The following is a 20,337-nucleotide window of genomic DNA, read 5'->3' as shown; positions in this document are numbered from 1 at the left end:
CTCTGTGTCTGTCTGTCTCTGTCTGTCTGTCTGCCTCTGAACAACAGTACTAGGAAAACTTGGGCCAGCACAATTAGAAGCACTTGCATAAACAGTCCGTTTAACTTTCAGCACAACTCTAACATCCATTCTCCCCTCTGAACAAGAGAAACCACTAGAAAAGTGTCTTTAAGATTGTCAGGAAGCCAGAGGCAGCAGAGGGAGCTTGCCATCTAACTCAAAGGTTTTGCTTGATCACTGAACTAGCATGCTTCCACCTGGCTGTTCCATTCCTTGATACCTGGTTTTCAGAGCTGTAATCACAGTGCAGCTAGCGGTGGAAGCTCCATCCGGCATCCCACATAGACAGTCACTCATCCTTCCCTGTTGCACCCAGACTGGCAGTCCTTGGCTTACATGCCTACACAGCCCTTTATATATATCCCATACACCTGACAGTTCCTTTAGCCTGCACAGCAGTTCCCCTAAGAGGGAGACAGGAAGCAATTCTGTTCTTATCATTCTGCAAAAATGGAAACCAAGGCTGAAGTGTCGAGTCTGGAAGCAAGTACCTCACAAAGATAGGGTTAGAACTTTAGTTCACCTGTCTGCCCGCTCCAGCCATATCTCTGGGATTGAGACTCCTGTTCTTATGCCCTAAGCTGTAATACTCATGGGCAGGAGCCCCAAATGACCAGGAAATTTCTTCTCCCATTGCCTGCACCTTAAGGACTTGCCTCTGGTTTAGATCTCTGCTATCACATGATAGGATTGGGCCTCTGAGTTTCCTGTCCTTGCATGTCCCAGTGTTGTGACCTCGGATCAAGCACTGAGATTGGGAGCTCTTTGGTACAGAGCCCTAGTCTCACCTCAAGAGACCTACTTACGACTAAGCCCAGAATAAAGACCTTTGTTGATGAACAGTTGATGGAATCCAAGGCTTGGTTCTGCACCCTACTCACTGGGTGCCATAGGGGGAAGGCCTACTCTATTCTGGTGGCTGGCCTGGGAGTCTGTCTTGAGAGCTCACTAGAGAAGACAGGTATAATCCCCAGGCTACCTGGAGGGCTGTGGTGAGGGAATCCACTGGGAGAACAACAAAGGTCAGCCGGTGGGGGAGGGGGAGGTGACCAGGCTAGTAATGAGATGAATGAGAGTGGGGTTCTCAAACCCAATCACCTTCAGTTGTGCCTTTATCTGGGCTTGCTGAGGCCCAGGCAGGGAATGACCAGCCTCTGGATGTGCTGACAAGAATCCCGGAGCAGCCTGTGCCAAGGTGTGGGGATAATGGCAGAGAAGAAAGGAAACAGATAGGACTGTGGAAGTATGTGTGAGAGATCGGTGTGTGTGTGTTGTGTGTGTGTGTATGTATCATGGTGCAGTACAGACAGGTGGATGAGAGGCACCTATTGTAGCCATAAAAGGACTTCTGTATACTTTGCTTCCAGGAACTATTTGGAGTGTCAGAGGAGCTGGCCTTCCAGTTCCCACTGATACCTACACAAGGACGGCGTTTAATCCTGGCTCTGACTGTAATCACGGGTCCTGGTGCTTACTGCTGCTTCAGAGCCAGAGGGTTCATTCTCTTTTATCAGCTCAGTGACTCTGGATAGTTCATTTTATGTTTGAGCCTCAGTCTGTGAAAATGGGGTCATATGTACTAGGTGGGGGGTGTTTTGAGAGCAAACAACAATGTGGAAAGCATGCCCATTTCAGTGTCGGAAGCACAGAGGCACGACAAATGCTTGCTGTTGATGGGTTTCCAGAGTGAGAATTCCATATGTGGTCACTTTGATGGAAAGGAGCCAGTACCGGCTGTACCGCTTCAGGACGGAAATGCTCCCTCCCTCCACAGACTGGTCTGCCTGGAAAACCTTCCTGAGACCTAAAAAGATTCCTTAGCTCTGTCTCTGAGGGCACAGAGCATGCTTCTCTGCAGATTTCCTTCAATAACCTAAGAAACCTTTCACACTGTGCTTATTACAAAAAACGAAACTCTTCAAGTCCCCATACTTGTTGGGAGAGAGACATTTAAGTCAACCTTCCACAGATCATAGAAACCCCTTGCTCCAGCCTGTATTTCATGCTTCCAAGTCTGCTTTATTTCTGGAGACATAAGCCACCATTTTGGTTTTATGATGCAACATCTGATAGCAGTGACTTAAGCAAAAAAGGGTTTATTTTGGCTTACGATTTAAGGGGATACAGATTGTCATGGAAGTCATGTCAGTGGGAGCGTGAGGTGGTCAGTCACATTGTACCTGCAGTCAGTAAACAGATTAAAGATGGTGTTCAGCCTGTTTCCTCCCCCCTCCCTCATTTCATTCACCCCAGGATCCCAGTCCAAGGGTTAGTGCTGATCATGTGCTGGGTGACCCTAAAAGCATAACAAGGACAAGTAACTCATCTCTTGTGAGTCTTAGGGTTCTTGCTGTAGAAATGAAGAAAGTGTACATCATAGGGTTAGCTTAAACATTAGCTTGAAGAAACCATAAGGAAGTTTAGGAATTGAAAAGGTACAGTGCAAATTAAAACATTTAAAAAGATTCATTAGCTTATGTGTACAAGTGTTTTGCCTACAGGCATGTATGTGCACTAGATGCATGCCTGGGGCTTGCAGAGACCAGAAAATGGCATTGGATTCTCTGGGCCTAGAGTAGCAGTCAGTTGTGAGTGGCTATGCTGAGAATTGAACCCTAGTCTATGCAAGAGCAACAAGTACTCTTAACTGCTGAGCCATCTCTCCAGCCCCACTTTCTTTCTGTCACATCTATCTACCCACCTCACCTACCTACCTTACCTACCTAACCTACCTACCTACCTACCTACCTACCTCACCTACCTACCTTACCTACCTCACCTACCTACCTACCTACCTCACCTACCTACCTACCTTACCTACCTACCCTACCTACCTACCTCACTTACCTACCTACCTAACCTACCTCACCTACCTACCTACCTACCTACCTACCTCACCTACCTACCTACCTCACTTACCTACCTACCTCACCTACCTCACCTACCTACCTTACCTACCTCACCTACCTACCTACCTACCTCACCTACCTACCTACCTTACCTACCTACCTACCTTACCTACCTACCTACCTCACCTACCTACCTACCTACCTTACCTACCTACCTTACCTACCTACCTTACCTACCTTACCTACCTACCTTACCTACCTACCTTACCTACCTACCTACCTCACCTACCTACCTACCTACCTACCTCACCTACCTACCTACCTCACCTACCTAACCTACCTACCTACCTTACCTAACTACCTAACCTACCTACCTACCTCACCTACCTACCTACCTCACCTACCTACCTACCTTACCTACCTACCTACCTACCTCACCTACCTACCTACCTCACCTACCTTACCTACCTAACCTACCTCACTTACCTACCTACCTAACCTACCTACCCTACCTACCTACCTTACCTATCTACCTTACCTACCTAACCCATCTACCTACCTACCTTACCTACCTCACGTACCTACCTAACCTACCTATCTACCTACCTAACCTACCTATCTACCTACCTAACCTAACCTACCTGCCTTACCTACATATCTATCAGGTCTCTGTAGATAAACTGGGCTGCTTCAAACTCATGATCTTTCTGCTTGATCCTCCCAAGGGCTGGGATTCTCTTAATAGATGTTGGAGACCGTGCACAGTGTCACTTACCTTTTGCTTTAGATGGGTTCCAATATCCACTGAATGCACAGCAGATCAGTAGTCTAGGCAAGATCCCAATCTTCCAACATCCAGAAACGTTAGATCCTCAGTATTCACTTCCGAGCACGTGAAGGATAATCCCTGAGCCAGAGCAGCTGTGCCCAGGATTAGAATTTAAAAAACCTTGGTCAGGCACCTGCTGCATGCAGGACATCTGGGCAGGTGCTGTTACCCTATCCTTTCCATGAGATAGTTAGTCTGGAATTCTGGGTGATTCTGCCTCGCTCACTGCCACATCCTAGTGTTCGGTGTAAGTTTCACATAAAGTAGGGTGGCAGCGAATATCCCATCAAGGAAGGAATCAATGTTTATTGAGTATTGACCATGTGCCTGGTCTGGAGTAGGAGAGATTCTAATTTGTACAACTGTAGAGATATTTTAAAGCCCCGTTACGTAAGGAAGGAAACAAAAGCCGGAGGAGTGTCCTGATGTTCAGTGGCGAGGCTGAGAACGCGGCCATATCCCTGTGGTAGTTGTGCCTCAGTGGAGGACAGGACTCTGGGTTCCCATCCACTGTTCCCTTGATCTGAATGAGGACACAGGTGGCAAAAAGCTTCAAGGACACCAGAAATAGCAGAGTAGGCTTTCTTCTAGTTTACACACAACTCTCAGCTCCAACTCTGTTAGAATGTGGGTTAACTCCAAGGCCATTCTAGTCACAGAATCGGTAGGTTATCTGGTAAGTCATCCTGGTCTAGTCCGGTCTCACTGACCTTCCATTTCTCTCTCTCTCTCTCTCTCTCTGTCTCTCTCTCTGTCTCTCTCTCTGTCTGTCTCTGTCTGTCTCTCTCTCTCTCTCTTGCCTGAATTGAGTTTCTGAGAACATCTATCTGGGACTGCAAGTTCTGAAGTGGGGGTGGGGGGTTGATCCAGCTCCCACTGTGGCTGTGTGTGGGTCTGTGGCGCAAAGTTATTGCATAGGAATGAGGAAGAGGGTTTTCCTCTATTCCAAACAACCCAAAGGGAGCCTGATACTCCTTGGGTGGTCTGGACAGAGCAAGAAGGTGCCTGATGGGACCCTGCTGAGAATGGGCACTGTCACTGTCTGATGAGGTTGAGTTTATCCAACTAGTTCAGGGCAGGGAAAGTGGGCTGAATTAGAGGTCCCGTTTCCAGACAATGGCTTCCTTCAGAGGTTTCTGCCATGGCCCTTGCTGTCTCCCTATGGCTCTTAATCGCCACCTATTCTTTTCTCTACCATGCTAGTGATGAACCCAGGGCCTCTCTGGCTGCTAGGCATGTGCCCTGACACCAGCAAGGTACCCTTCCTCACACACAGTTCCTTGTTTCTTATAACCCAAATAACCCTTCCTGACTCAAAGGTTCTAGTCATGCCATGTGACCTTGGGAACGTCTCCAATTCTCTGCGGACACTAGCTTTCCGATTTGTGATATGGGAGTGACCGACTCAAGAGATTTTCATTTTTTTCCCCAGTCAACTCCACGATGTCTGGCTAAGCACTGTGGACTGAGGGGGGCATTCGTTCCTTTGCCTGGCGATTTTAGACTATCTCCACCTGTCCTCCTCCAATGGCTTAGGTCTGGCACCTGCGGCCAGTTGTAAAAGGACTTATTCATGCTAAATTTCTCAGTGCACATTTAGCTGACTAGGAGGGAAGATCCACCGAGGGATCGAGAAGAAGCAAAATCCCGAATTCTCTTAGCTACCTCCTTCCTTACTGCAAACAAACCCACCATGAGCCTAGCCCCCCTGTACTCTTGCCAAATTCCCACACAAACTGTGCCGCCGCAGATGCAGGCAGGAGGCCGGGGGCGGCCTGTGCGCGTGCGTCGGAGCAGAGCCCTACTCCCTCCCACGTGCGCGCTCCCGGGAGGAGTCGCGCGCCCCAGCGGGCTGGCGGGAAGGCGCGCGGGAAGCCCCCAGCTGCCTTCTCGGTGTTGGGGGAGGGAGGACGGGAAGCGTCTGGAACGTTCCATCGTCTGAGAGAACTGGGGTATTTCTCGAGTCCCGTTCCCGTTCCCACCCTTCCCCTCTGCCGAACAATCCATTAAGTTCCCCCCCTCCCCCTTTCTCACACCGAGGTGTGGAGCCCCGCGGCGCGGCCTGGCTAACCACCCCCCGCCACCACCGAAGCAGGCGGTGGCCCAAAGCGCATCCCTCTGCAGCCGGAGCGGGGCGCTGTGGCGCGCGCCGGGGCCGGAAATTCCCGCGGCCTGAGTGGTTGGCGGAGCTCTAGCGGGGAGAGCGGCGCCGCCTTCCTCCTTCCCGGGCCGGGCGGGGGCGTTGGGCACCGCGAGGGCCGGGCTGCCCGAGTGGGTGGGGGGCCGCCGCGTCAGCCAGCTGCAGCCGGGCCGCGGCAGGCGGCGAGTGCGGACAACGGGCCGCTCCTCCTAAGCCGCCCGGCAAGCCGCGAGCCCCCCCCAGCGACCCCGCTCGCGGCCCCCGCCCCCTGGACGTCTCCGCCTCCTTCCCTCACACACCCCCCGGGCCGTCCGGGCCCCAGGCCTTCCCGGCGCTCCTCCTCCTCTCTACCCTCGCTGCGACCCGGGTGCTCCTGCTGCTCGTCTGCCTCGCAGCCTCTGGGGCCGAGTCCTCTTCCTTCTCTTCCTCAGGCTCTCCTTTCACACACACACATATACACGCGCGCGCGCCCTGGCTTGCTGGGCCGCCCCCTTTTCTCCAACCCTCCTCACCCTCACAGTCCTTTAAACGCCGCGGTCGGGGGTGGGCGGAGGATTGATGTCCCTTCAGCATCATGCAGCCGCCGCCGAGGAAGGTAAGGGCGCAGCTGGCGGGGGAGTGGGGGGCTTTGGAGATTTGGGGTGGTGGTGGTGCGTACAAAGAACACGGCTGGGGCGATCGCTGCGCCCCCTCCCCCTTCCCGCAAGGGGCCGTGACCACTCTAGCCTCTTGGCTTGTCAGAGTTGCCGCCCGCTCCAGGCAGGGGGTCGCGCGCGTGTGGGGTGTCTTTCTGACAGGGGGGCGGCCAGTGCTTTCCTGTACCAGGGAGGACACCTCCCTCCCCCCAAGACATTCACTAGAGTTTTTTTTTTTTTTTTTTTTTTTTGGGCATGCATGTGTGTGTCTGCACGGCAGTGCTGCCCAGAGCAAAGTGCATTCTCAGAGCTGCACGGAGGAGAGGCGGGGGAGCCCCTGTAGATTTGCAGAGCCTTGTGCGTGACGGATTGTTTAGTCTGTGCCAGGTTCGAGCCCTCCAGTCGCTTGTCTACACTCCACCCATTGGCAAATTCGCGGGGGGATTTGTTTCAAGTCTAGCCCCAAGATTTGGCCTGTTTTTTTTTTTTTGTTTTTTTTTTTTGTTTTTTGTTTTTTGTTTTTCCCACGGGGCTGCGGAAAAGAAGTTGGAACGGTCTCCGCCCTCCCAACCCAAGGGAAAGCAAATTAAGAATTGACGGGTCCTGCTACAGGCGCCCCCTCCCAATCCCTCTTGCCCCGCCTCAGGCTAGGGGGCCGGGGAAACGGCCGAGCTTCCAGTACGAAAGCCAGAACCTGGTGGTGCATGACTTGGGGTTTGGATGGCCTGGGTGGCAGCGACGGTGCTCTGGGGCTTGCCAGCAGCTTCCCCGCTGCTCCCTTCTACACCTTTCCGCACTGCTAAGGCTGTGTCCTTGTCTCTTTAAATCTTTCAGATGGATACTAGGTATCTACTCTGAGCAGTGGGTAGAGACAGTTACATCTTTCCCTTGTGGGCAAACATTTGCCTTATGAGTAACTCATCATCTATGTTTCCTTTTCTTTTCCCTTCTTAATCTGATCCTCCTCCTTTCCCCTGCACGTGTACCCCGCCTCTCCCTGTAGTTTTGCTCTGGTGGTCGGGATTACACCACGGATCACAAACCAGTTGCAGTCCCAGGGTCCAGCCTGGCCAGGATGGCTCCAGCCAGCTGGCTTTGGCGGTTCTCTCTGAAGTGGGCTGCCACCCGGCCTGGCTTGCTGGGTTAGTTTAAAAGCCCTGCATATGCTGGAAGGTCACTTTTGCGTTCTCCTTTGTGAGAAAGAGATTGTGATTTGATGCGCTGTCAGAGTGGAGCGCATCATTCTGAGACTGTGCTTTCTTGCAGCCATTACGGAATATTTTATGTAATTTATTCATGCATATTATTTCATGATTATGTAAATTTCAGTCGCTAGGTATTAGGTACTGAATACTCTTTCATTTGTGCTCCTTGCTCCTGGTGGTTAATGTCTATTCTTGGGAAGAAAGAGAAAGCAGAATCACAGTTTGCACCCCTTTAAACTGCAATTTTTGTATTTGTGAATTTTTATCCAGCCCCTGTTTTACATTCTTTGGCTAACTTTTTTTTGAACTTGGTTAAGTAGTAAAATTGGATGGCAAATATGAACTTTTTGGTCTTTAGGGATAGGAAAACTAGAAGTATACATTCTAACAAATATTGTCTTCTTCAGGTAACATTTTCCTCTTCAAATTGTGCTAAAAGTCTTCCTAAATGCACGCTGTGTTTTAGGTGAAAGTCACACAAGAGCTGAGAAACATTCAAGGTGAGCAGATGACAAAACTTCAAGCCAAACATCAGGCAGAATGTGATTTACTTGAAGATATGAGGTAAGATTACAGTAAAGAGTTGGAGAACTGCTGTATCTGCTGCCCGGAACCTTCCAGTTGCCGAGCCCTAGGATCTGGTGATGGAATTTCCTTTTGGATTTCCTGCTTTCAGGCTGTAGAATTTTGACTCAGCTGGAAGTTAGAACTGGGACGAACACAGTTTAAATTCGATGTACATACACTGTTGGAAAACAAGGGCCTTTAAGAGTTTGTCCATCAGTTTGTGATCACTCAGCTGGAAATTCTTACCTTTTCACTGAGTTGTAGATTATGTATTGGCTTTAACAATTCTAACATTTTTAAGCTGACACTTGTGGTTAACGGTTAATATCTGGGTTGATTGAACCAGTCAACCCAGATGAAGCTATACTAGCACTGTTTGTTAAAACATGGCATTTGACTTTGAATGTGCAGTTTAGTGAGGGTGATTTGTCATGTTTTATTAAAGCTACCTGTATTCAAAATGAGGGGAACTGAGTTTAATAGATAAGACATTGCACTAACATTGTGAGGATGAATGGTCTCACTGAGTGGGATGGGCACGGTGGCAGGTAGCATCTGGAATCCCACATTAGTACTCTGGAGGCTGAGATAGTTGGAACTTAAGTTCCAGGACAGCCTGGGCTACACAAGGAAACCCTGTTTCCAAAAACAAAACAAAACAAAACAAAAAACAGAATTTGTTTGTTTCTTTGGCTTTTTGAGCCAGGGTTTCTCTGTGTAGCCTTGATTGTCTTAGAACACAATCTGTAGATCAGGCTGGCCTTGAACTCAGATCTACCTGCCTTTGCCTCACAAGCTCACTGGGACTAAAGATGTGAGCTGCCATTGCTCAGTTGGGATTATTTTTTTTAAAGGAAGTGCCCTTCCTTCTTTCCTTCCTTCCTTCCTTCCTTCCTTCCTGTTTTTTCTTTTTTTAATGGGACAGAGCCACTCTATTATAGCCCTAGCTGGCTTGGAACTCACGGATTCTCCTCTCTCTGCCCTCAAGTGCTGGACTAAAGGCATGCACCACCACTCTTGGCCTGCCGCTTATAACAATAGTACAAACTGACAGTTGAACAAATAGTTTTTGTAAAGGATTTGCATATTCAAGTAGAGCAGGCCCATCCAATCCTTACTTTCATAATAGTTATCAAGTTGGAATTAAATCTGTAAACCATCAGTTGGCTGTTTTTCCCAGAGTGTTCCAGCATTATGTTTTATGAAAGACATTATATAGTGTTAGGATAAAATTATGTATGTTTTGGCTAACTAAGCATTTTAAAGAGTCCCTCCCTACATGCATACTTTAGACTCTTGTATCAAGGATTTCTTCTATACAACTGTCCTTGTAAGATTTGTAAGGCATATAAATATGCTTTAATTTTGAATATACAAAGATTGATTTTATGACTGGAAAGGGCTCTATTTCAATTCTGAATTTGTTTCCCTTTTAAAATACATTGTGTAGATTTTATGTGTATGTGTGTGTATCTTTGCATGTGTGTATGCCATTTGTGTGTAGATACATATGCAGACCAGAGGAAAGTGTTGTTTTCTGTAGCTAGAGCTGCAGGTGGTTGTAAGACTTCCTGATAATGTGTGCTGAGAACTGAGCTTGGGTCTTCAAGAATTGTACTTAACCACTGAACCCTCTTTCCAGCTTCTTGTTTCTTTTTCTGTGTCTTTCTGGTTTGTTTTCTTCCTATGGCCTTGTAGTGAGGGCAGAGGTATTTGTTTTAAGTGGCAACTTAAGGGGGGCACTGAACCCCAAGGCCTACACACTAAGCATGTGCTGTGTCTCTGGGATTCATTCACAGCTGCCACAAACAAGCTTTTGGATTAAAAAAGAAATTCCTCTGCAAGATACTAAAACTTTATGTGGTTAAGAATTCAGCTTTAGACATCTGTTAAACCTACCTAGATATTTTAGATGACATCTCTAGCTGAAGGAAGTAATAATTTTCTGAAGGACTGCAGGAAGGAAAAGTTCATGGGTAAGTAGAGATCTCGCCTGGGGCATGTGGTCATGAAGTCCCATCGATGGTGTGTGTGCTCTGGGGATTTTTTGACTGCAGTCTCTTCTATTGCTTGAACTGTAGTAGACGAGCTTTCGGTCAAGGGTCTGGACATTGGAGTTATTCCGTCTTGGATTTCTGTCCAAACTCTTTTACCTGTTAGTCATGTTGGCTTTCGAAAACTCTTAATCTTTCTACATTTCTCTTTTCTCTATAGATTTCTCTATAAATTGGGGCAGTAGTGGCTTTCATTCATAAAGGTTATGGAGATCAAATGACAGTCCATACATTAAGCTAAGTTGATATTGATTGTTGTTCCTGTTGTTGCTACTATTTGAGTTCTCCCTTATTCATCCCTCGGGCTTTGCATTATTATACCAACATCCTGGTTGTCACGTCAGCGTCTTCACGATTTCCTTTCTCCAGTCTCTCTTTAGTAGTCTGTCTTCCATATTGTTATCAGTTCCTTCTAGATAGTACTATAATGGTTACAGACTTCTTTTCCTACCTTAAATATTACCATTCAATGCATCCTTTCTCTTTTGGCCACTTGGGAATCTGATTATCTATTACTCTACAGCTATAGTTTTCCTCTTCCTCCTCTTCCTTTTTGACATTTTCGTTCATGTTTTTGCTATGGAACCTGGACTGGCCTTGGACTTACTCTGTAGTTTGGCCTTGAATTTGTGACCAGTTCACCTGTCTCTGCTTCCTGAGGATGAGGAACAGGTGTGCACCAGCCACCACAGCGATCTCCCCAGTTTTTTTTTTTTTTTTCTTTTTTTAACCTTACAGTTCTGGTTACCATCACTGTTGCAAGTTAATTATTCTCTGAGATCACAAAGAATTTTGATTTTTATGTTTTTGGTTACTTCATGCATGTGAATGTTTTTAAGTTAGAGGCTAAGTCTTTATTTGTATGTACACCATTTATGTTATTTATTTATTCACTCATTTTGAGACAATATGGTTCTAGCTAGCCTGCAACATGTCACATAGACCAGACTCCCCACTTTTGCATATGAGTACTGGGATTACAGATACATACCTCTGTGTCCTGCCTCTGTGTGGTGTGTGTGTGTGTGTGTGTATGTTTACATATATGTGTGTCAGTGTTCTGCTGCTGTGAGGAGACACCACAATCATGGGAACTCTTATTAAGGAAAGCATTTAACTAGGACTTGCGTAATTTCAGAGGTTTAGTCCATTGTCATCATGGTGGGAAATATGATGGGATGCAGGCAGACATGGTTCTGGAAAAGTAACTTTCTCTGTTCTACATCTGGATCCACAGGCAGAAGGAAGAGAGAGACCCTGGATTAGTCTTTTGAAACCTCAAAGCCCACCTCCAATGACACACTTACTCCAACAAGGTCCCATCTACTTCACTCCCAAGTAGTGCCATTCCTTGATGATCAAACATTCAGATACATGAACCAGTAGAGGGCCATTCTTATTTAAACCACCACAGTGTGAATGTATGTGTGCACATGCATGTGTGTGCCTGTGCAGGTGAGAGGTTGATGTTGGGTATTTTTCCATCTTATTTATTTTGTGTGATGTGGTGTGTGTGTGTGTGTGTGTGTGTGTATGTATATTGGAAGCCAGAGGTTATTGTCAAGTATCATTCCCATTTTATTTACTGAGAGGTAGGCTTTCTTGCTGAACCTCAAGATCACCAGTTAGGATAGGTTATTAATTAGCTTTCCACAGGGATCCTCTGTTTCTAGAATTGCAGACAAACTGCCATGTCTGCTTGGCTTTTTTGTGCGAGTTCTGGGGAACCTGAATTCTAGTCCTTATGCCTGGCAAGCACTTAATCAACGAAATCATCTTCTTAGTCCCTCCCCATCTTATTGCTAGATACAGGGTCTCTCATTGAACCTGGAGCCCATTGATTTTGCTGGGCAGGCTGGCCAACAACTCCCAGGGATCCTTTTGTCTGTCATTTTCTAGGCAGGCACTACTATCCTGCTTTTACATGTGTGCTGGAGCTCTGAACTCTGGTCCTCATCTTTTACAGCCCCACTGTGCTATTTGGCTTAAATTATATCTCTATTATATTTAAGATGTGTCTGGGCATGATGGTTTATGCCTATAGTCCCAGCACTTGGGAGGCTGATACAGGAGAATTGCCATGAGTTTGAGGCCACACTGGGCTTATAGGGAGTGTCAGACCAGATCAGAATGAGACCCTGTCTTGAAAAAACAAAACCCAAACCAGCCAAATAAGTAAAAATACATTGCAGACAAGTGTGGTTGCACTGATACCAGTACGTGGGTTCGGGCCGGTGTGTCCTTGGGTTAGAGTGTGGGATGTCTGGCTAAGAGTCTGAATGGTTGTGCTGTTGACCAGCCCAGATCAAATTTAAAATGGGTGATGTTGAAAAAGGCAGGAAGAGTTTTGGTCAGAAGTGTGCCCAGTGCCACACTGGAAAAGGGAGGCAAGCACAAGACTGGACCAAATCTCCACGGTCTGTTTGGGCTGAAGACAGGTTAGCCTGCTGGATTCTCTTACACAGATGCCAACAAGAGCAAAGGCATCACCTGGGGAGAGGATACCCTGATGGAGTATTTGGAGAATCCCAAAAAGTACATCCCTGGGACAAAAAAAAAAGATCGCCACTGGAATTAAGAAGAAGGGAGAAAGGGCAGACCTAATAGCTTATCTTAAAAAGGCTACTAATGAGTAATTTCATTGCCTTATTTATTACAAAACAAATGTCTCATGGCTTTTAATGTGTACCATAATTTAATTCATATACCAAATTCAGATCATGAATGGCTAACAATGTTTTTGTTGGACAGTCCTGATTTAAGTAAAACTGACTTGTGGTAACGTGGATCTGATCTCTTAAAGCAACATTTCCGGCTGTATACATGCTAACACTGCTCTCCCTTCCTCGAGATAAGGTTGGACTTAATTAGTCATAATTCACTTTCCATAAATATGGGGTATAGCCCCAAACCTATTGCATGGTTTTATACTTAGATTTATATAGCTGGGTGTGTGAATGTGTTTAAACACTGGGAAGACTATCACTGTCTCAGAAACAAGAAGACTCACCTCTGTCTCAGTTTGTGCTCACTGGCCTCTCACAGGCCGTGCTAAACACCAGGAAGTAACTAGTGACAATGCTGTTTTAATTAGAATTCCCTACATCAATGATGCTGCCTTTTACCACTGAAAGGCATTTACTGTGGTTTATGTATGATATCAAATAAAGAGTATTTACCACTTCAAAAAAAAAAAGTTGCAAAGTAGTGTGCCAGACATTAGCAGAATGTTTTAAAGAAATCAGTGCAGTCCTTTTCATTCCCGTACCTGCTAAAACATGCTTTTAGGCCTCTCTGTCTAGTGCCTGTCCTGGTTCAAAGATGCCTTTGGTTTGACACATTTTGTGAAAATAGGTGATTATGTTATGTGTCATCAGGCTGCTACATAATTTATTATGAACTTCCTGCTACTTATACAGAACAAACAGAAATTTTCTATACTTTCCTGCAATAGGCAAAGCTCTATATTCCCTCTGGAAATAGTGTACCCAACCCAGTATGATAGCTCTGTCCATGAGTGTTCTTAATACATTTTAAGCTGGGCATGGTGGTGCTTTCCGTACGGAGCTATGTAGAGAGATCCTGTCTCAAAAGCAAACAAGAGTATATTTTATACATTTTAAGCCAGGCATGCTGTAATGTATCGTGCCTCTAACCCTGTTACTTGGGAGACAGAGACAGGAGGATCTCTCTGAGTTTGAGGCCAGTTTGTCTACAGAGTAGTCCCAGGTCAGCTAGGACTACATAGTGAGGCGCTGTTTCAAATAAAACCCAAACGGAAAAGAAAAATTGAAACAAGATAAACATTTTCAAGAGCTGGCATGGTAGCACGTAATTTGTAATCTTAGCATTTGGGAGATTGAGGCAGGATTGCAGAGGATTCAAGTCATCCTAGGCTACTTAGTGTGTAGTTCAAAACAAACCAAAAGCTTTAAAACCCCAAACAAACAAATTCACTTGGATGCTGCCTGGTCTATACTGTTAAAAACTTTCAAAAAAGCCAAACCAGGGTCTGGAGCTATGACTTAATGGTTAAGAGTGCTTGCTGTTCTTGGAGAGGACCTGTGTTCCATTCTCAGCACCAGCATGGTCGATTATAACCTTTGGTGGCTGTCATTCCAGTGGGTCTGATACTCTCTCTGGCCATTGTGGGCACTGCATGCATGTAACATCCATATATTCAAGCAAAACACTCATATATTATATAAAAATAATCCTTTAAAAGTAAAACCAAATAATACATTTCATAGAAATGTTTCATTTGCACAAGAAGAGCTAAGATGTGATTGTTTTTATGTTGCTCATAAACTCACTAAACCCTATAAAACACTCAGATAAAGGAGACAAGTTGTTTATCATAGAAAAATTAAATCAAGAGCTGTAGAGTTGGCTCAGCTGTTAAGAGTACTTGTCACTCTCCAGGACCTGGCTTTGGTTTCCAACAACTACACAATGGCTTACAACAATCTCGGTAATAGCCCCAGGGAATCCAGTGAACTCTTTTGATCTCCATGGGCACCTCAAACATGTGCTAAACATACAAACATACACACTAGCCGGTAAAACACTCATACACTTAAAATAAATAAATCTTAAGGGAAAAAAAAAAAAAGAAAATCCCACTTCACTATAGGGTTGTCGGTTGGCTTAGCAGGTAGAATCACTTGCAGCTAAGCTCAACAGCCTGGGTTTGATCCCTAGGACCCAGGTAGAAAGAACCGACTCCTCCAAGTTTTCCTGTCTTCCACACACAGGTGTCACACACAGGTCAAAGTAGATTGGTAGATTGGCTTCTAAGTTACTTAGCATAAACAAGTAGCTATTGATGGGTTTAGAAATGATAGAAGTCAAGGTCTGTCTTGTTAGCTGGGAATGGTGGCACATACCTTTAAACCTAGCACTTAGGAGCCTGAGGCAGATGGATCTTTGAGTTTGACACTAGCCTGGTCTATGGTCTACTAAGGAGCTCCAGGCTGTCTAGCTAAGGCTACATAGTAAGACTCTTGTCTCAAAAAAGCAAAATGAAACAAAACAAAAATTTGTCTTGGGTAGAATTATGCTATATAGGGTCCTTTAAACTAGGTCTAACTAGGAGAGACGGCTTAGTGGTTAAAAGTACAGGCTACTCTCATAGAAGACCCAGGTTCTATTCCCTGCACTCATATGGGGGCTCCTAACCATTTGTAGTTCCTGTTGTAGGGTATTTGATGTCCTCTTAAGCCTATCCATGCATAACAAGAATGTGGCACAGAGTCTTAACATTTTGGCAAAATATTCAAACACACAAAATAAAATCAGTAGTTATTAAAACAAAATCTAGGTCTAACACATCTATCTTCATTCAAGCAATGATAGACTTGGAAATCTATTGAGGTTCTTTCTATTTATTAAAAAAAAAGCAAAACACTGTCTTTTGGGACTTCATTGTAGCAAAATTAGCATATATATATTTAAATTTAGTGACAATAACAAAGGCTTTCTATCAATATTCATTCAAAGCATTTGAAGATATTTAAATGCCAGCTGAACAGGTTTTTCTATTTGCTTCTGTGTTTTTGAGGCCTACTTACACATGCTTTTTTACTGTGAAGCATAAAAGAGAGGTACATGAGAAAGAGTTGAGATCTGTATTCCTATTATTGCATCCTTATGAGTAACCAAGAAATAGTTACAAAGAAAGACTGTAAGTATCAATTTACAAAGCCCTGTTTTAAGCAAACAATAAGTATAAAATCCAAACTTACATAACTTTGGAATTATGAGAACCTATTTAAAAGTATGGACCTTTTCCCTTTAAGCCTTTAGAAAGTGTAAGATCATATATGGCTTTTTAATATGTTGTGTTAGATGTATTATGCTGTGGTCAATACATTAGTAGATGAGTCTTCATTGTTACGTATCTTTAGGTGTTGCGTATCTATGAATTTATTTGAGATAAGTCGTGTTGAAACGTTAATTTCATTTGATTTTCTTTAATCCTGACTTAATGCTGTCATGAGAACCTCATTTTTCAGAGCGTATCTACCTAAGCTAATACAGAAGTAGCTTTGCGTTAGTAGCAGGTGACTTAGTATGTTGAAAGATGGATCTCAAAGTAGTTACTTTAGTAGTAGAATACAGTATTTCTTGCTAAACACCAATTTAGGTTTCTGGTTCCCTTCATTCCTCTTTCCCTCCAATGCAGCTTGAGTACTTAAGAACCTGTCTGTTTAACAGGTTTTGGATTTTGGAACATTTCAGTTTATTCAGATATTAAACTCCCAACTGGAAAATTTTAAATTGTTTTTGAAATAGGATCTTACACTATACCCCATGCTGGTCTTGAACTCATGGTAATCCTCTTGGTTTTCTTCCCAATTGCTGGAATTCTGGGCATGTGTTATCATGTCTGGCTTTTTCTTTTTAATATAAAGAAATGAATGAATGGTAAGAATACTATCCATTTTTGTTTTTTTGAAAGGACCTTATTAAGCCTTTGAAGTAACTCAGTAGGTAAAGGTGCTTCTCATTGAACCTAATAATTTGAGTTTCACTTAATGTTTGGAAGAAAAGACCAACTCTTTCAAGTCGGATTGGCCTGGGGACTCCTTGTGTGTCTGAAGATGGCCTTGATCTGCCCCTCCTACCCTCTGCCTAGATAGTGCTAATAGGCCGGCACATCATGTCCCATTCACACAGATGAGGTTTTTATGATTCTAAAAGAAACTAAAGGGAAAACCTTTACATATAGTGAGATGTAAACAAGAGGATTTTATGTTACATGTGGGTCCCGCCGTACTCCCTTCTTATCTTCTGGAATTTGAGGGGAGGAGGCCAATTATGAGACCGTCTTCCTCTGCTGTCCTCCCTCTTCTGCTCATTTCTTTCAGGGACTGGATTGGGAACTGTGCGTTGGAGTGAATTAAGAGAACTCATTGGTTGCTAGTCAAGGACATTCCATTCTTTGGGGAGATTTCATACTGATGTATTTTCTGTTGAAATGTACTGTCAACAGTGAACAAGCATCCTTGAGTTTTTGTTGTTTTAAGACAGGATCTCCCTACACAGTCCTGGCTAGCCTGTGCTTGGTGTGTATGTGTATTAGGCCAGGCCTGCAGTGTCTTCCCACTTTTACCTCTTGAGTGCTGGTATTACAGACATTTGCCACCATTAATAGCCTGCTTTATTTATATTTTATTTATTTGTTTGTTTTTGGTTGAGACAGCGTTTCTCTGTGTGACAGCCCTGGTTTTGTAGACCAGGCTGGCCTTGAACTCAGACCCAGAGATCTGTCTGCCTCTGCCTACTAAGAGCTGGGATTAAAGACATGTACCACCACTGCCCAGTGCCTATGTTACTTTTTAAAGGTTTATTGTTATTATTTTCCTCCCTGCTCTCCAAGGGTTCAGATCAAACAAATTTCTAAATATTAGAGACTATGTTTTTTTTTTTTAAAGAATGGTTTAACCAAAATAAAAACTATCTATTTTTAAATGAATGTTCTTAGGAGGCCATCATGTGTGGAAAAGAATTTTGGAATCATACTTGTTTCTTAATTAATTAATTAAATTAATTAATTTTTTTCCTTTCTTTTTTTTAAACTTAAACTCACAGAGATCCTTCTGCCTCTGTCGGCTGAGTTCTGGGATTAAAGGTGTGTACCACCCCTGCCCAGCGGTTGACACTTATTTTACTTTTTAAAACTTTCATGTTTTAAGTTTATCATTACTGTATGCATATTTTGCTGACACGTATGTCTCCGTACCACATTTGCACCTGTGAGGATCAGAAGAGGGCTTTAGCTCCTCTGGAACTAGAGGTACACATGATTGCTAGCCGTTATGTGGCTGTTGGTATTGACTGCGTAGTCCTGGCTGTCCTGGAACTCACTCTGTAGACCAGGCTGGCCTAAAGGTGTGCCTCTGCTCCCCAGCTCTGCATTGAAGTTTTTTAAGTCTGTGTTTCTCCAGCTGTAAGAAACTCTTCAGGTGTCCTCTCTGTTGAAGTACTTCTCTGCCAGTTGTGCATTACTAACCCAGTTTCTTCTTCTTATTTATCCACCGAGCAGTTTTCCTCTGGAGATTGAATATGCTAGGCAAGTGCACTACTATAGGGCTATAAACCCCAGTGAGGCTACTTTTGTGTGTGTTACATTTTTGTGAATGGCTGAGGTAATTCGAAGAATAAGTACGTAGAAGGTAGAACAGAGTTTGCAGCTTAGCTCCATCTCTTAATTGACTGGTAAAAAGTCACAAAACTTTCCCAGCCTGTGCTTTATATATGTAAGGAAAGATCAGTGTTTACTTTTTTGCTGTAAATTAAATGAGATGTGAAACACCAAGCAGATACTCTTGCATTTGAAATTGAAGTCTGGGAAGAAAGTCTTAAGGAGACAAAGGAAGTTGTATTTCATCAACTGTAAGAAACCCCTTTTGTTACATCTTCCCAAGATGTATCCTTATGATATGGTTGTCTCTGCTGTAGTTGTCATTGTTGGTGCACACAATGGCAGAACAGGCATCTATTGGTTTGAATGGAAATTCCAGATAATGCTTGAAATAGAAATGTTGGATCCAGTGGGCTTTTTTTTTTCAGGAGCTATGAATGGCTTATTTGCCTTTCCGGGCTTTGACCTTCTGCAGATAGAACTCCAGCTCCTAGCCTTCAAGAAGGTAGCCGTCTGCTCTGCCACACTGGCCTAGTCTTGAGGCAGTGCAGGCTAGAGAGCTCACCCTGCTGGAACTGCTCCTCTAGAAGGCTGCTGATCTTGGCATTCTTTTTCCTTTCGTCGTATTTCTTTTGGATTTTCTTCGATCGTTTTTTGTTTAAAATTTCTTCCTCCTCAGGAGTCAGCTTGGCCCCCTTCTTGCAGCCCTGGGGCAGTGCATAGTGGGACTCGTACTGGTACAGTGTGCTGTCAACAAGCACAATGCAGTTCTTCACCAGGGTCTTGGTGCGGGCAAGCTCGTTATTGGATGCATTGTACACAACATCAATGATCCTTGTTTTGCGAGTACAACACTCAGAGCCCCAGGAAATGTTCCCCATATCCAATCTCAGAGCCCGGTACTTCTTATTGCCTCCTCTAACTCGGACTGTGTGTACGCGGCGAGGGCCAATCTTAGTGTTGGCAGCAGGCCGTCCCAACTCATACTTCCACTTCTTGTGGTAGGGCTTTCTCTTAACGCCGGTCTTGCAGCGCTTGTGCCAGTTGTCCCGAGAGATCCCCTGGCTGGAAAGAGGAAGCGAAAAGCCTCACAGTCCAGTTTCCAGTGGGCTTCTGATGGCCTATAATATACAATGTGGGAGAACTTGGGGTCTTTAACTATTATATAAGAAAGTGATTCAGATCTGGGTGTGTACTGGCTTACATCTTTAATCTCAGCACTCAGGAGGCTGAGGCAAGAGGATCTCTGAGTTTAGTCTCCAGAATCCAACAAGCTAGGTGAGGTGGTTTGTGCTTGAAATCTTAGCACTGGGCAGTCAGACCTAGGTAAGTCTCTGGGGCTTCCTGGCCAGCCAGTCTAGCCAAATTGGCAAGCCAAGGTCAGCGAGAGGCCCTGTGTGTGTGTGTGTGTGTGTGTGTGAGAGAGAGAGAGAGAGAGAGAGAGAGAGAGAGAGAGAGAGAGAGATATACTGGGGGTGGGGGAAGGGAGGGAGAGAGCACATGCGTGTCCGAGTGTGTGCTTGTGCTTGTGCAAAAGGGATTTAGTAGAATAGCTTACAGGCCGTGTCCTGAGTTTCTAACCATGGCTGTCTACCACTGGAAGGCCCAAGAATCCAGTAGTTGTTCCGTCCATGAGGCTGGATGTCTCTGCTGGCTCTGATGCCGGTAAAACACTTTGACTATTTGCCAGAGAGATCGGTTGGGTGGCATAGACGCAGTGGAGTGAAGGCAGAGCGTGGAAGGCGTCCTTCTTTCTTGCCCTTTATATAGGCTGTCACCAGGATTGGAGGTGGCTCTTCCCACTTCAGGTGATCTGGATAAAAGTGGGTTTTCCTACTTCAAATGACTTAAT

The 20,337-nt window shown here is 44.9% G+C and overlaps 2 pseudogenes across 2 annotated transcripts in view; one reads left to right on the top strand and one right to left on the bottom strand.

The window, feature by feature from the left end:
- The first annotated feature begins 12,655 nt into the window (after nucleotides 1-12,655).
- On the top strand, nucleotides 12,656-12,975 carry LOC308416456 (cytochrome c, somatic-like; annotated as a pseudogene). The gene has a single exon. The product of its transcript is annotated as a cytochrome c, somatic-like (transcript).
- Nucleotides 12,976-18,927: 5,952 nt separating this feature from the next.
- Nucleotides 18,928-20,337, bottom strand: part of LOC308417768 (small ribosomal subunit protein eS8-like) — a 59,967-nt pseudogene continuing 58,557 nt past the window's right edge. The window contains exons 2-3 of the transcript in view: nucleotides 20,067-20,164; nucleotides 18,928-19,550 (exon numbers count right to left, since the gene is read on the bottom strand). The product of the transcript in view is annotated as a small ribosomal subunit protein eS8-like (transcript). The remainder of the gene's footprint in view (nucleotides 19,551-20,066; nucleotides 20,165-20,337) is intronic.

Source organism: Micromys minutus, assembly GCF_963924665.1.
Source record: "Micromys minutus genome assembly, chromosome: 2".
Lineage (NCBI taxonomy): Eukaryota > Metazoa > Chordata > Mammalia > Rodentia > Muridae > Micromys > Micromys minutus.
The sequence above is the reverse complement of the archived record's forward strand: the minus strand, read 5'-3'. Positions and strand labels throughout refer to the sequence as shown.